The sequence below is a fragment of the Canis lupus genome, chromosome 3, assembly GCF_048164855.1.
Source record: "Canis lupus baileyi chromosome 3, mCanLup2.hap1, whole genome shotgun sequence".
NCBI lineage: Eukaryota > Metazoa > Chordata > Mammalia > Carnivora > Canidae > Canis > Canis lupus.
This window is the reverse complement of record NC_132840.1, coordinates 56,797,921-56,814,323: the sequence shown is the minus strand read 5'-3', so window position 1 is coordinate 56,814,323 and position 16,403 is coordinate 56,797,921. Positions and strand designations below refer to the sequence as shown.

Genomic DNA, 16,403 nt, shown 5'->3' with positions numbered 1-16,403 from the left:
CAATAGCAACCCGCAGCCGCGGCGCGCGCAGGCCCCGCCTCCCGGCCACGGGCCAATTGGAGAGGAGCAGCTCCCCCGGCGCGCACACCGGCCACGCCTCCCGGACTTCGCGCGGAGGCCAAGGCCCCCCGCTCACCGCCCCGTAAGTACATGTGGGCCCCGCCCCTCGGGCGTCACGTGACAGCGGCCGGCACAGCCCATTGGCCGGCGGCCCCTCGCCCCTTCCCCCTTCTCCACCGGCCGCGGGAAATCAAACGGGCTGGTCGCGCCCCAACCGCCACCTGGCTGCTGCGCGCAGGGCGGGGCGGGGGGGCGCAGCTCCAGGGTTGCCCCTGACGACCCGGGAGGGGGCTGGCGCCGACCGCCTCGGCTCCGGCTGCGGTCGGCCCCGTTCCTCTCTGCCCTCGCCCTCCAGACGCCGCGTACCCGCCCGCGCTGCACAAGGATGACTACCCAGCTCGTAGCTATGCTCCCTTTTGCATCAGAGGTAGAATCCACGGAGCAAAATGCACGACTCCGTTTATCCGTGCGGCCGACACCGCGGTCAAACAGAGCTCCCCTCGACCCCTTCCAGGCACCCCAACATCCCCGCGGACCCCGACGGTTTCTGGGTGCCGGCTGCCCCGTCCGGCTCCCGGGCCGTTCCCTCCACCTTCCATCTTTTCCCCCAAGCGGCCAGGCTCTGCGGCCTCTGGGCCTTTGCAGGGGCACTGTCCTCCCCCTGGAACGCGCCTCTGTGCTTCTCCGGGCGGCCTACTCTCTGGCACATCATCCTTTATTCTTCTCTTTCCGTGCTTGAACATCTGAGCGCCTCCTGCACCTGCCCGTTTATTCTCCCCCTGCACCGCCTCGGCCCCGTGACGCCGAACCGCACGGCTGTAAGAACTTGGCGGCGGCGCGCCTGACGCCCGCAGCGGCCACTCACTGTTTCTTGGAGAAATACACGGCCCCCATCCTGCAGACGGGAAGACTGAGGCCTGGGCGAGGCTCTCCCCAGGTGCCTCGGGAGCCCTGCGGGCTCCCCCAAAGCTGCATTCTCCCTCCAGGCTGCAGAGGTCGCTCCTTCCGAGGGCCGCCCCCTCTTCGGCCCCGAGACCTGGACGGCGCGCGCGTATTTTTAGCCGGGCCTCTGAGCGCCAGCAGCCCTTGTGCCCGCACGCGCCCGGGTCCCAGGGGCCGCTCTCCCTCGGCTGCCGCGGCCAATCCCGGTGCCCGCGCGCCCTCTGCCGGCCGCGCCCGGAGGCACCGGCTCCCCCCCCCCCCCCCCCCCCGCCCAGTCCTCCGCGGTGTCGCCACCTGCTCCCCCGCCCGCCCCAGCCCTGCGGCCCTTCCCGAGGCCACTGTCCTCTGTCGCAGCGCCTTGGGGAGCGCGGACACAAAAGGCAGGGGATAGGTAAGAAAACGACTAAGTGGCAAGGCAAGGCCGGGATGGACGCAGAGAGGACCACCCCTCCCTTGGGCTAAGGACCCATGCACCTGTGTCCAGCCAGGAGCCCGAGGAGTGCAGAAGCGGGAGGGCAGGGCGGGGCGAGGCAAGCGGGAGCCACGGCGAGGGGCCTGGGCGGCAGAGGGAGCACGCAGGAGGTGCCGAGGGCGCGGACTGGTTAACCGAACTGTGAGATGAGAGGAAGTCCCCAGGAAGGGTGAGCCCTATGATAGGGGTAAAAAGATGTCAAGAGGACCTCCCTGCCCGGCGTGGGGCAACGAGGGACAAGTGCCCTGCGACAGCGCAGAGGCAGGAAACAGTGACGTGCTGTCTATATCCATGGACAGGAATTAGCAGGTGCCCCGGCGACAAGCAGTCAATGTGCCTGTTCAGTTGGAGGGTTTGCAGGTGTGATTTTCCAGTGATTTAAATATGTTTCAGGGCTAGAACTAACAAGGGCTCCTGGCCATTCTAGCCAAAAGACTTCCTCCTCTGTCACTGCCTCCCCGTTAGCTCCTGTCCACCTAAGTTCACCGTCTTGCTTGACTTGCTCACTGTTTTATTTATTTATTTTTAAGATTTGATTTATTTATTCTTGAGAGACACAGAGAGAGAGGGGGACACAAGTAGAGGGAGAAGCAGGCTCCCTGCGGGGAGCCCGATGTGGGACTCGATCCCAGGACCCCAGGGTCACACCCTTGAGCCAAAGGCAGATGCTCAACCGCTGAGCCCCCCAGGCACCCCATGCTCCCTGTTTTAAAAATTAATACATTAAAGCAAAAGCCCTCCCTCCTTAAATGTTGTCCTTTGCAGCTCTATCAAAGAAACACCAGACTTCCTGAAAGCAGTCTTTAGGGTGGTGTCTACTTCCTCTTGTGTCTTTCACACCCCACCACCCCAGATCTGGTGTCTGCCCCCCAGCTGTCTTCAGCAGTGGTCCACGAGCCCTTGCTGATGGGGGCAGTCATTGCCTGGCATCTGCTTCTCTTTCTACTCGGTTGGGACAAGTGTTCCTGCTGTGGCTCCCACCATGCTCTCGGGCCTCTCCTTTTGTGGCTCATCCTCCTCCACCAGCCTCAGTCCTTTCTGGACGGTCTTCTCCTGCCACCAGGTCATTCTATTCATAGTTTGGGCGGCCACCTGCCGCTGAGGACTCTGAAGCCAGTGTGCCCAGCCCCTCCCCCCTCCTAGCAGACTCAGAGCCCACTCCCTCTAGCTGGTCCCCCTGCCCCGCCCCACGCAGGCTTCTGACCCTCGAGGAACCTGCCTGTAAACTCCTCATTCGCCTCCCCCCCACCGCTGCTCTCTGAGCCAGTGCCCACACACGATGGTTCTCTGGGGCCCATCACTCACTTGCAGGAGGCCCCCTGGCCACCCAGGCGTGGCACCACAAAGGTGACGCTGTGTGGTATCACCCAAATGGAGACACTTGAGATTTAAGATGCTCCCAGTGACCTCCACCCCGCCCCCCGACACACACACCTTCTCCTCATGGCCCAAACCAGAGTTTACATCTTCTCTCCTCCAGCACCTGCTCTGTCTTCTCAGCTGCTGCCAAGAGGACCTACAGAGGTCCGCGGACCTACAGCCTTCACCTCATCTCCTGATGGCCCTTGAGTGGCTGTCCCAGCTTTCCAAGCTCTGCAGGCACTGCCAAATCCTTGACCTTTCCTCCACCCTCTGCCTCCGTGTCCCATCTGCCGCCTCTGATATTACTTACCACCTCCTTGAAACCTCCTCCTTGTCTTGTGGGTGGTGGTGGTTGTGGGTTTTTTTTTTTAACCAGATGGTAACAAGAGTTAATATTTATTTAGTGCTTAACTATGTGCCACACGCTGTGCTAAGCATTTTAGGCACCCTCAATCATGAATTCCTTACTGCAGCCCTGAGAGGTGGGTCCTGGAGTTGGCCCCATTCTTCAGACAAGGAGACTGAGGTGTGGTGGAGTCAACCAGGCCAAGACCGCACAGCTGTGGAACGCACTCAGGGGGGCCCCACAAGCAGAGCAGCCCAACTCCAGGGCAAATCAGTTACCACCCTCCTTCCTTCCACTGTGCTGGGACCATTCTTTTTCAACCCTTCTAGTTCTTTCCATATGTCACGCTTTTCCTTCTAAGCCACATTTCTTGAGAGCCTGTCGGCATTACCCAAGCCCTGCTTCTTCCCTTGGCCTAGTATTGTGGAAATACACAGACACCTGCCAGACCACCTAGTTCAATGGATACCCTGTTTCCTTTTCCTCCTCCACCTTGGCCTATGTGGCAGGTGTACCTGGAGACCATTTCGTTCTCGGATTTCTTCCTGGACTCCTCAGCCTTCCTAAAGGCCAGAGTCCCTAGCTGTTCTTGTCTTCTGACTCTATGACCTCTCCTTTGGAGAGCCCACCCACTCCCATGGCTTCATATACGACCCTGTGATGGGTCAAATTTTGTGTCCCCTTAGGAGCACATGTTGAAGTCCTAACCTCCACATCTGTGAATGGGACCATATTTGGAAATAGGGTCTTTGCAGATGTAATCAAGTTCAGATGACATCACTAGGGTGGCCCCTAATCTGGAACAACTGGAAACAGCCACCATAGAGGCAGACACGAAGGTAGAGGGCCCGGCGATGACAGGCAGAGCCCCAAGCATCAGGAGCTGCAAGTCGAGGAGCACCTGCGGCCAACAGCTGGAAGAGGCCAGCTCTCTCCAAGGCTTAGCAGAGAGGATTGTCCTGCCAACATCTGGATTTCAGACTTCCCTCCTACACAACTGTAAGCATCAATTTCTTTTTTTTTTTTTAGATGTTATTTATTTATCTGTGAGAGACACACAGAGAAAGGCAGAGACACAGGCAGAGGGAGAAGCAGGCTCCCTGCAGGGAGCCCAATGTGGGACTTGATCCCAGGACCCCGGGGTCACAACCTGAGCTGAAGGCAGACAGACACCCAATCACTGAGCCACCCAGGTGCCCCGATTTCTGTCTTCTTAAGCATATAGTTTGTGGCACTTTGTTCCGGCAGTCCTAAGGGGCCAATGGCCAGCCCAATCTCAGAGGACTCCCCCCAGTCTGTGCCCAGCCCAGATCACTTGAGCTCCAGACCCGTGATAGCCAGCTGCCAGCTGGGACCCCCCATCTTGGCAAAGGGCTCCCCTATATCCAGACACAGAGGTATGAGCCTTACTGTCCCCATGGGGTTCACACCATGGGAGGCTCTCACCTGCATCACTTCTGAAGCCTCTGCCTACTTGCTTTCCTCACCCGCCCTTGGGACTGCCCCCTGGAGTCCACTTTGCACAAAGCACTTCGCCAGCAAAATAGCCTTGGGGACATTCTGTCCTCCCATCCTGCTTGATTTCCAGGACAGTATTTATCCATACCTGATATTTTCTTTTTCTTTTTTTTTTTTAAGATTTTATTTTTTTATTCATGATAGACACACACAGAGAGGCAGAGACAGAAGCAGGCTCCATGCAGGGAGCCCGACGTGGGACTCGATACCAGGACTCCAGGATCATGCCTGGACCGAAGGCAGGCACCAAACCGCTGAGCCACCCAGGGATCCCCATACCTGATATTTTCTTGTTTTTAGTTTCTTGTGCTGTGTAAGTTTGAGATCTTATCTGTCTTGTTCACCGCTCTCTTCTCAGTTCTTAAAACTGTAGCCAACATCTAGGAGCTGAACAGTGAATATTTGTAAAGGAAGTAATGAAGGCAGACAGAGACATCTTTCTGAAATGCATATTTTTTTCCTGGCAATGCCTAGGCACCTTCAAAGATGTATTTATTTATTTGAGAGAGAGAGAGAGAGAGAATCTCAAATAGAGATTCTCTCACCTGGGTCTCAATCTCATGACCCTGAGATGAGGACCTGAGCCGAAACCAAGAGTTTTGGAGTTTCAGTCGGAGGCTCAATCGACTGAGCCACCCAGGTGCCCCTCTGAGGCGCCTTCAGTATACACTTTCTCCATGGCCAGCAGTTTATCCACTGGACACATGACCCAGAGAGATTCTTTTACAGGTCTGCAAGGGGGTGTGCATGGGAATGAAGAAGCGAGAAGTTAGAGGCAACCTGGGCACCCATTGCTGGGGGTAAATTGTGGTAGGCATCCACCTAGAGTATCATGCAGCAGTTAGCAGTGACTAGCTCAGGGCTCCTGGGGGGCTGTCGGTTGAGCATCTGCCCTCAGCTCAGGTCATGATCTCAGTACTAGGATTGAGCCCCCGCATTGGGCTCCCTGCTCAGCAGGGAGCCTGCTTCTCTCTCTGCCCTTCCCCTCTGCTTGCCCTCTCTCTCTGTCTCAAATTTCAAAAGAAGAAAGAAGAAGAAGAAGAAGAAGAAGAAGAAGAAGAAGAAGAAGAAGAAGAAGAAGAAGAAGAAGAAGAAGAAGAAGGAGGAGAAAGGGAAACAGGTTCAACACTCTGTGGCAACATAGATGGAACCTAACAACACAACACTTAAGTAAAAAGAATAAGAAACCAAATGAAATATCAATCTCACTTAAAAAGACACAGTCCTTCTTTAAAAAAAAAAAAAAAAAGAAGAAAGAAAGAAGAAAAAAGAAAAAAAGGGACGCCTGGGAGGCTCAGCGGTTGAGCGGCTGCCTTCAACCCGGGTGTGATCCTGGGGACCCAGGATCAAGTCCTGCATCAGGCTCCTCTGTGTGTGTCTCTCATGAATAAATAAATAAAATCTTAAAAAAAGAGACACAGTCCCACAAACAACAAATTATGTCTCGTTAGAATATATAAAGACAGGGATCCCTGGGTGGCGCAGCGGTTTAGTGCCTGCCTTTGGCCCAGGGCGCGATCCTGGAGACCCGGGATCGAATCCCATGTCGGGCTCCCGGTGCATGGAGCCTGCTTCTCCCTCTGCCTGTGTCTCTGCCTCTCTCTCTCTCTCTCTCTCTGTGTGACTATCATAAATAAATAAAAATTAAAAAAAAGAATATATAAAGACAAAGATTTACAGTAGCAGGATTGCCTACAGAAGGGAAGGGATAGACATGGGGAAAGAGGTCAACAAATAAGCTAAGCAAATTTATGATCGAGTGAATGAAACATTCTATTCTTTTTTTTTTAAGATTTTATTTATTTACTTGAGAGAGAGAGAGAGTGCGTGCACAAGTAGGAGGGAGGGGTACAGGGAGAAGCAGCCTCCCCGCTGAGCAGGGAGCCCCGTGCAGAACTTGATCCCAGGACCCTGGGATCATGAACTGAGCTGAAGGCAGATGCTTAAATGAGCCCCCCCAGGGGCCTCTGAAACTTACATCCTGCTTGAAACTCTTCAGTGACTTCCCATTAATGGCTCCTTTGGTAAAATTCAAAGACCCAAGATTGAATGAGTTCTCAAGACCTAAGATCCAGATCCAGCCCTTGCATCTGAACCCCTCCCCACCCATCCGAGCCCCAAGCACTCATCCTGACTCAGGTCTGAATGGCCCAACATAGCAGCCACCTATGGCAACTGAAGTTCAGTTAAGACGAAATAAAATACAAAGTCCACACGTAGCTAGTGGATGAGGTTTTAACACAGACATGGGGCATTTCTGTCCCCACAGAGAGTTCTAGGAGACAGCGTGGCTACACGTCCACCTCTTGAGCTCCCAACTTCCATAATACAATATCCACCCTACAGGCCCAGGGATTCCTACTTTGAATTAATTTCATGGACATTTATTGGGCCTGTTCCTCTGGCCAGAGAGGAAGGAGCACAAGGGCACCAGGAGCTATAATGATGATTGCAGTGCTTGTTGGCAATTCTGCAAGTCTTCCTCTTTTTTTTTTTTAAGATTTGATTTATTTGTGACAGAGAGAGAGAGAGAGAGGCAGAGACACGGGCAGAGGGAGAAGTAGGCTCCATGCTGGGAGCCCGACGTGGAACTGGATCCCCGATCTCCAGGATCACACCCTGGGCTGAAGGTGGTGCTAAACCGTTGGGCCACCAGGGCTGCCCTGCAAGTCTTCTTCTTAAAAGATTTCAGGTAGGGGTGCCTGGGTGGTGGAGTTTGTTGAGCATCTGACTCTTGGTTCGGGCTCAGGTCATTATCTCTGAGTCCTAAGATCGAGCCTCACGTAGCGCTCTACATTCAGCATGGAGTCTTCGCTCTCCTTCTGCCTCTTCTGCTGATACTCTATCTCAAATCTTTTTTTTTTTTTTAAGGTTTTGTTTATTTTTTCATGAGAGACAGAGAGAGAGGCAGAGACATAGGCAGAGGAAGAAGCAACCTCCCTGCAGGGAGCCCAATGTGGGACATGATCCCAGGACCCTGGGATCACACCCTGAGCTGAAGACAGACGCCCAACTGACTGAGCCCCCTGGGCACCCCAGATTCTGGTATTCTAAGCAGGACTGTGCATCCTGCAGAACGGAGGAGGCCGCAGGGGAGGGAGGAGGGCTCACAGGTCTGGGGCCTGTTTCCTGGGCCGTCAAGACAAGGTGGCCAGAACATGCCTACAGTGCATCCTTTAACCTGTGGCTTCAAATTCCCTCTCACTGCTTCACGACACTCTTCCTTCTAGATTCCCTCTGAGCACCCGGCAGTTCCTCCTGCTTGGGTGCCCTCCCCTACCCCCATTCATTCCTTCTGAAAACATGCAGAGCCAGCTCTATGATGGATGCTATGAAAGACCCTGCTGTCACAGTCTGGTGGGGGACACAGCCACATGGTCTGTGCGACAAGTGCTAGGTAGAGGGGAGCCCAGAGGGGAGAAGCAGAGAAGATGCCCCATAAGGAGGTAGAGCCAGATCCCTGCTCAGGCCAGGTGACAAGAAGACTGATAGGAATGGGATGGGAATTGGGATCAGGGACAGGTGAACAGGCCTGGGACCCCCGAGGCGGCCAGCATTCCCGTCTGCCCTTGGGATCTTTCTTCTCTGAGCACGGATGTCATCTGCTCCTCACCTCACCTCTTCCATCTCGAGATATTATTTTCAAGGGTCTGGAGCAGCCCAGAAGGGTGGATACCCAGCTACCGTTTCTTTATCTCCTGTGCACAGAACTCCCAGACCCTCCCTCATCCTGTTGAGGGCCAGTCCTGCTTCAGAATCCTCAGCTCCCGTGTCTCCCTTTGCTCAAAGACCTGCCAGGCTTGGCAGGTTTGGCCTGACCTAGGTGCTCACTCAGTCCCTCTCCCAGGGCCTGTCACTCTGGCCTGGGATTGCTGGGCTCCCTCCCCATCCAGCCCTGGCCGCAGGGCCCAGCAGAGAGCAATGAAGGAGCAAAATGAATGATGTCTGGGAACACCAGCTCCCTGAGCTTCCTTTCTCTGTGAGCAGGGTCCGTACTCTGTCCCCAGCCCTGCTCCTCACACCTGTGGCCCAGTTCTAGGAAACTTGAGGACTTCTCTTTCTAACACCCAAGTTCACCAAGGGCTGTGGGAATGCCAGAGGAGGAGAGCCTTGGGTTAGGGCTTTCCCTCCAGGCCCAGATCCACACCTAGCTCATTCTTCCATACGTCTTCCCTTTTAATTTTTTTTTTTTTTTTTTGTCCTCCCTCTTTTTCTTAGATTCCAGAGACACAAGGTCAAAATCACAAAGATTGCCCAGGCATTTTCTCAGGAGCTGCTCCTACTTTCGAACCCACTACCATTCATAAATCCGTCACTTCCAAGGGCTGGACAGGTACTGGCCTGAGCACTCAGACCGACATTGTATATTTGTTTGATTATCTGGTAACCTCCACCTCCCAACTGCGGAGAAGGGACTGCACCGTTAAGCTCACCACCCCTGAGTCTCGAGTCTCTGAGTATCTGGTACTTAAGAGACTCAGTAGGTATTCACTGAATGAATGGAGAAGTAAGGGAATTCAAAGTTTCTGCCATGACTCCAGCAGTTCTGGGTGCTGTGAGAGAAGGTCCCAGACCCCCTGGCCCAAAGGGTTACCCTTTTGCCCATTCTCAGGTTCCTTTGGAGTGTTTGACTCTTATGCAAATCCTTGAGGGTGGAAGAAGAATAAAATAGTCCCTGCCTGCCCTGACGGGAATAAATTCTTACTGTGAAATATTTGTACCGGTCAGGGAACCCCCACCTCGACTCTAACCATTGCCTGTTTTCTCCCTTTCTTTCTTTCTTTCTTTCTTTCTTTCTTTCTTTCTTTCTTTCTTTCTTTCCTTCCTTCCTTCTTTCTTTCTTTCTTTCTTTCTTTCTTTCTTTCTTTCTTTCTTTCTTCTTTTCTTGAAAGAAAGTTAAGATGAAATAAAATATAAAATACAAAGTCCACACGTAGCTAGTGGATGAGGTTTTAACACAGACATGGGGCATTTCTGTCCCCACAGAGAGTTCTAGAAGACAGCGTGGCTATACATCCATCTTTCTTTCTTTCTTTTCCTTCCTTCCTTCCTTCCTTCCTTCCTTCCTTCCTTCCTTCCTTCTTTTCTTTCTTTTGATTCTATTTATTGAGATGCCTGTGTGGCTCAGTGGTTGAGCATCTGCCTTCAGCTCAAGTGGTAATCCTGGGAGCCTGCTTCTCCCTCTGTCTCTCTCTCTCTGTGTCTCTCATGAATAAATAAAATCTTTTTAAAAAAAGAATTTATTTATTTGAGAGAGAAAGAGAACATGAGCACAGGATTGGGGGGACGGGCAGAGGGAGAAGGACAAGCAGACACCCTGCCGAGCAGGGAGCCCGACGTGGGGCTCCATCCCAGGATCCCCAAGATCAACACCTGAGCTTAAGGCAGACACTTAACTGTTTTCTTTCTATCTGGGGATTCCTTCTATCCATCAACTCAATTTACCTTCACATGTGACACAGAATCTGTTCCCAATTGATCTCAGATGCATCTTTTAAAAGGCCCGGCAAAAAGTTTGTAGGAAAATGTGGTAAAACATTAATAGCCATGGCCTGTGGGTATTGGGTTGATGGTCCATTTGTTTCTTATTTTCCAAAATGTTTTTTTTTCCAAAATGTTTTAGACTGCTATTTTCAATAATAAAGAAAATTTGAAGGAATCTTTTCCATCAGGTAAAGCTATTCCTCTTGACACACCTGGAGCCCCTTCCAGACACACTGGTCTGTCCTCAATCCCAGTCCTACCCATCTTCCCAGGCCAAGTCTCGGATTGAGACTAAAGTGCACACCCCATTAAACTCTGAGCTGGCTTCCCAGAATCTCAGAATCCCAGAATCTTTTTTTTTTTAAGATTTTATTTTATTTACTTGAGAGAGGAAGAGAGAGAGAGAGAGCACATGGGCAGAGGGGAGGGGCAGAGGGAGAGGGAGAAGCAGACTCCCCACTGAGCAGGGAGCCCGACCCGGGGTTCGATCCCAGGACTCTGAGGTCATGACCTGAGCCACCCAGGTACCCCAGGAATGGCTGGATTGATAATTGTCCCCCAGACCCCACACTGAAGGCACCTTTGACTCAACACTCTGAGCACGTATTCATTGGGTTGACCACTGAGTTCCATCCATTAGGTCCAGTATGTCCCTGATGCTCACTGTTTCCTCTCCACCTCACTACCAGTGTCTTGATCCAGGTCTTCATTCTTGCTCCCTTGAACTACCGTGACAGGCTCTATGGGTCTGCTGCCTCCAGTCCAGCTCATTTCCCCTCCAAGTATAATACCTTGATTTCTTTTTATCTTTTTAATATCTTGATTTTTGAGAGCAGTTTGAGATTCACAGCAGAACTGGGCAGAAGGTGTTGGCAGCTATTTCCCATGTACCTCCTGCCCTCACATGTGCAGAGCTTCCATGTTCCTCAACATCCCCCAGCAGAGTAGGATGCATGTTACTATCCATACACTTACCTTGACGCATTGCCATCACATGGAATTCATAGTTGACACCGCAGCTCGCTCTTGGTGTGGTCCAGTCTTTGGGTTTGGACAAACATATAAGGACCATACGGGACGTCTTCATGCTCTGGAGGTTCTCTGTGTGCAGCCTGTTCACCTGGATTGTCAGCCACAGTGGCTGCTTGAACTCCCTAGAGCACAGTGACAGCAGTGGCTGGCATTGCCTTGTCATCCCCTACAGATGGAAGACCCTGCTCCTTTGTACACATTCGAGACTCTGTGGTCTGGTCCAGGCCTCCCTTCCTCCCAGCCCCCACCTGTTGTTTGCAATCTCTGGCCTCCATCCCGAACCATTGACAGGATTCTTTTTCTTTTTTTTTAAGATTCCATTTATTTATTTATTTATTTATTTATTTATTTATTTATTTGAGAGAGAGAGCAAGGGAGGTCACAGAGGGAGAGAGAGAAGCAGACTCCCCACTGAGCTGTGAGCCCAACGTGGGACTCGATCCCAGGACCCCAGGATCATGACCTGAGGCAAAGGGAGATGCTTAACCAACTGAGCCACCCCGCTGCCCTCTTTTTTTTTTTTTTTTTTTTTTTTTTAAGGTTTCATTTATTTATTCATCAGAGAGAGAGCGAGGCAGAGACACAGGCAGAGAAAGAAGCAGGCTCCATGCAGGGAGCCCAATGTGGGACTCCATCCCAGGGATCACACCCTGAGCTGAAGGCAGATGCTCAACCGCTTAGCCACCCAGGTGACCCAACATGATTCTCTTTCTGTCTTCACTCTGCACATGTTCCTCCATGCCTTTGCCCTCCTCACTGCTCCCATTTTCTGGAATACCTTTGATTCTTGTTTCTACCTTTCCCCCCATATTCCACCCACTTTTTTAAGGTCCAGTTATTAAAATGCTGCTTTCATTGAGGACTCCTGGACCAAACCCTCGTTGCTTGCTATCTGAACCACATGACAGCTTCCTAGGGTCGGTCCTTCCTATCTCCAGCCCTTCTTCAACCCACCTCTCAAACCACCGTTGAACTATCTGTATCTAACACAACTCTGTATACATCAGAACCACCTTCCCTGCCCCTCCATGCTGTGCTGCTCCATGTTTAACAACCAGCTCTGGATAGACGGGCGCCTGTTTCAGCAAACAGCATCTGTCAGTTTCCATGGTATAAATATTCCCATCACAGCCAGTTCCAAGCTACCAGTAAGACGGTATTGAACGTGCAGTTAGGAAGAGATATGCACAACTGGTTCTTTTTTTTTTTAACTTTATTGATTTATTCATGCGAGACACACACAGAGAGGCAGAGACATAGAGTATGTTTTGAGCAGAATTGCACCCTTTGTACCTCCCCCACCTCCTCCTTTTTGTTTTAAAGATTTTATTTGGGCAGCCCGGGTGGCTCAGCGGTTTGGCGCTGCCTTCAGCCCAGGGTATGATCCTGGAGAACCGGGATCGAATCCCACATCGGGCTCCCTGCATGGAGCCTGCTTCTCCCTCTGCCTCTCTCTCTCTCTGTGTGTGTCTCTCATGAGTAAATAAATAAAATATTTTTAAAAAAGATATACAAGCTACCTCCACCACACCATTGGCTCCCATTCAAAATTTCGCTGGTGTTCCTTAAAGTTCTCTTCATACTACCATTGCAACTCTTCTGCATATCTAAAATTATTTCCTTTTTTTTAATTTTTTAAATTTATTTATGATAGTCACAGAGAGAGAAAGAGAGAGAGGCAGAGACATAGGCAGAGGGAGAAGCAGGCTCCATGCACCGGGAGCCCGATGTGGGATTCGATCCCGGGTCTCCAGGATCGCGCCCTGGGCCAAAGGCAGGCGCCAAACCGCTGTGCCACCCAGGGATCCCCTATTTCCTTTTTTTAAGATTTATTTATTTATGATAGACATAAAGAGAGAGAGAGATTGGCAGAGACACAGGAGGAGGAAGAAGCAGGCCCCACGCCGGGAGCCCAACACGGGACTCCATCCCAGGACTCCAGGATCGCACCTTGGGCCAAAGGCAGGTGCCAAACCACTGAGCCACCCAGGGATCCCTCTAAAATTATTTCAAAATAGAAGGTTTAGAAAGTCTACCAGAGTAGATATAAACTCATCTGGCAAACTTTTTTTAGCAGAACATGGGTGCCCTCCAAACGAGTACCCTCTGAGAAAGAAAGGAGAAAATACTTAATGAGATGGGTTGACAGGGCAGCATCCAAAGTCACTGAAAATCTACAGAAGGGTCGCTGGAGAGTTCTTCCCAATGTCTGAATTTTAATCTTGGTGAACGGGTGTAACCACAAAAGGTGGGAAAGAAATGTGGATAGTCATCAACATGGGATCTGACTGATTGTATTCGAAGCAGTTCTCAAGAAAGAAATTTCCACGTGAACTAAAGGGGGATGCTCAGTAAAATGTAAATGAATAAATAAAAGCCAGAGAGGTTCTCCAATAATTTTCAGGGGAGTCCTGATCCAGGATTACGACTCTTCCACAATTCTTTTTTTTCTTTCTTTCTTTCTTTCTTTCTTTCTTTCTTTCTTTCTTTCTTTCTTTCTTTCTTTCTTTTTTTTAAGATTTATTTATTTGAGAGAGAGAGAGAGAGAGAGAGTTGGCGGAACAGAGGGAGAGGAAGAGGATATCAAGCAGACTTCCCACGGAGCTCAGAGCCCAATGCAAGGCTGGATCTCATGACCCTGAGATCATGAGCCTGAGCCAAAATCAAGAGTCGGATGCTTTACCTACTGAGCCACCCAGGTGCCTCTATAGGATTCTTTTTGAAAGAGAGATAGACTGGCCTCTTTCACACTGAAGACGAATGCAGTGTGTTCTTCGAGCTGGATGGTACTAGTCATGAAGTACATGCAGTTAATTCCCTTGCCTGATTTCAAGATTCCTTGACTAGATTTTCTTTTTTCTTTTTTTTTAATTTTTTAAAATTTATTTATGATAGTCACACAGAGAGAGAGAGAGAGAGGCAAAGACATAGGCAGAGGGAGAAAGCAGGCTCCATGCACCGGGAGCCCGACGTGGGATTTGATCCTGGGTCTCCAGGATTGCGCCCTGGGCCAAAAGCAGGCGCCAAACCGCTGCGCTACCCAGGGATCTCGATTTTCTTTTTTCCACTTATATTTTCTTTCTTTTTTTTTTTTTTTATTTATTTTTTTAAGATTTTATGATTTTATTTATTTATTCATGAGAGACACAGAGAGAGTTATATTTTCTTATAGAAAAGGAAGGAGAGATGGACCGGCCAAAATAGACATTCTGTTGCCCTTTGCCATTTCAGTTCATTTATAGATAAATTGATATCACCATTTTTTTGGGGGGAGGGTTGATCTATTGTGAGTCTGGTTAGCTTGAGCCAGGTGTACCTTTATGCAACAATACATTGATATTTACAGCATACCAAATATTTGCCAGGCACAATTCTAGGGGCTGGGAACACAGTAATGAACAAAACAGACAGGTTCCCAACCTCACAGAGATTATATTGTAATGGAGCAGGCCAGACATTAGTAAAGCCATTACCCAAATAAATGGGTATCAACAGTATGTGATAGATGCTATGATGTTTGCTATGAGAACATATAATGTGAGAAGCTGACTCAGCCTGGCAGGTCAGGAAAAGTTTCCCTCAAGAAGTAACTTGAGTAGGGACGCCTGGGTGGCTTAGTGGTTGAGCATCTGCCTTCAGTTCAGGGAGTGACCCTGGGGTCCTGGGATCGAGTCCCATATTGGGTTGCCCGCAGGGAGCCTGCTTCTCCCTCTGCCTGTGTCTCTGCCTCTCTATGTCTCTCATGAATAAATAAATTAAAAAAAAAAAAAACTTCACTGGCAACCAAAAAAGTTAGGGCTTCCAGAGCTGAGGACTCTGCCCTGGATTGTCCCCACTGGATTGTCACCAAAATACACGCCATGCTCCACTGGTTCTCCCAGATACTAACTACCTCAACGCTCTGTAATATCGTACAGTATTTTGCTTTCTTTCTCTGAGTGTGTATAACTCAGACTTCTAGCAAGATTATTTGTGCCTTTTTTAGTTTGAATGGAAGTTCTTAGGGGTTATCCTCACTCAGTGTCCTTGTCATATCATGGAGCTTGTGCCTTACATCAGCTGGGACACTTTGCCAATGTCTCAGGGTAATGAACCGACTAAGACTGTCGCATATGCACGAGAGGTACCACCATACAAAGATGACAGTGTTAAAAAAAAAAAAAAAAAAAAAAAAAAAAAACAAAGATGACAGTATTTTTTAAGGACCAGCTTTATTGAGATATAATTCACATAATGTACAATTCAATTATTGAAAGTGTACAATTCAGTGCTTTTGATATCTGAAGAATTCGACTGTTGCTCAGTTAGAACATTTTCATCACCCCAAAAGTCATCATCTGCCCCTTTACTGGTACTCATCAGCAGCCACTCTCCATCTCTCTCTAACCTCTCAATACTAGGAACTACTAATCTGTTTCCATGGATTCCCCTATTCTGTAAATTGGCCATTAAATGTAAATGGAATTATATACTATGTGGTCTTTTGTGACTTTCATGTAGCAGAATATTTTTTGTTGCTGAATAATATTTCGTTGTATGGATAGACCAAATTTTATTTATCCTTTCATCAGTTGGTGGACATTTGTGTAGTTTCCACTTTGGGGCTATTATGAATAATGCTGTTTTGAACATTCCTCTATGAGGTTGGTTGTTTTGTTTTGAAAATTGAGGTGAAATTCACATAACATAAAACCACTTTTACATGAACAATTTCAGTGCCATTTAATGCATTCACAATGTTGGGCAACCACCATATTTAATTCCTAAACATTTCATCACTTTAAAATAAAACCCTGTGCCCATTAACCGCAGTACCCATTCCCCTCACCCACTCTAGTACCTGGCAACCACCCATCTACTTTCTGCTTCTGTGGATTTACCTAATCTGGATTTTTATTTTTTTTATTTTTATTTTTTTTTTTAGATTTTATTTGACAGAGAGAGCGCACACAAGCAGGGGGAGTAGCAGTAGAGAGGGAGAAGCAGGCTCCCCGCTGAGTAGGAAACCGGGTTAAGGGGCTGGATCCCAGGACCCTGAGATCATGACCAGAGCTGAGGGCAGATGTCTAACCAGCTGAGCTACACAGGAGTCCCCCTAATCTGGATATTTCATATCATTCGAATCATAGGATATGTGACCTTTATGTCTGGCTTCTTTCCCGTAGAGGTTTTTAAAGTTCATCCAGT

General features: G+C 49.7%; 1 long non-coding RNA gene across 5 annotated transcripts; it reads left to right on the top strand.

Moving 5' to 3' along the window:
• The first annotated feature begins 18 nt into the window (after window positions 1-18).
• LOC140630729 (uncharacterized) lies at window positions 19-9,388 on the top strand. Of its 5 annotated transcripts, none has more exons than XR_012028439.1 (4): window positions 19-142; window positions 3,869-4,181; window positions 7,201-7,392; window positions 8,919-9,388. It is a non-coding gene; the product is annotated as an uncharacterized lncRNA (long non-coding RNA). The 5 variants fall into 5 exon arrangements; XR_012028438.1 differs by lacking the exon at window positions 19-142 and adding an exon at window positions 348-487; XR_012028436.1 differs by lacking the exon at window positions 19-142 and adding an exon at window positions 1,271-1,393 and having other exon boundaries at window positions 7,221-7,392.
• Window positions 9,389-16,403: the final 7,015 nt, after the last annotated feature.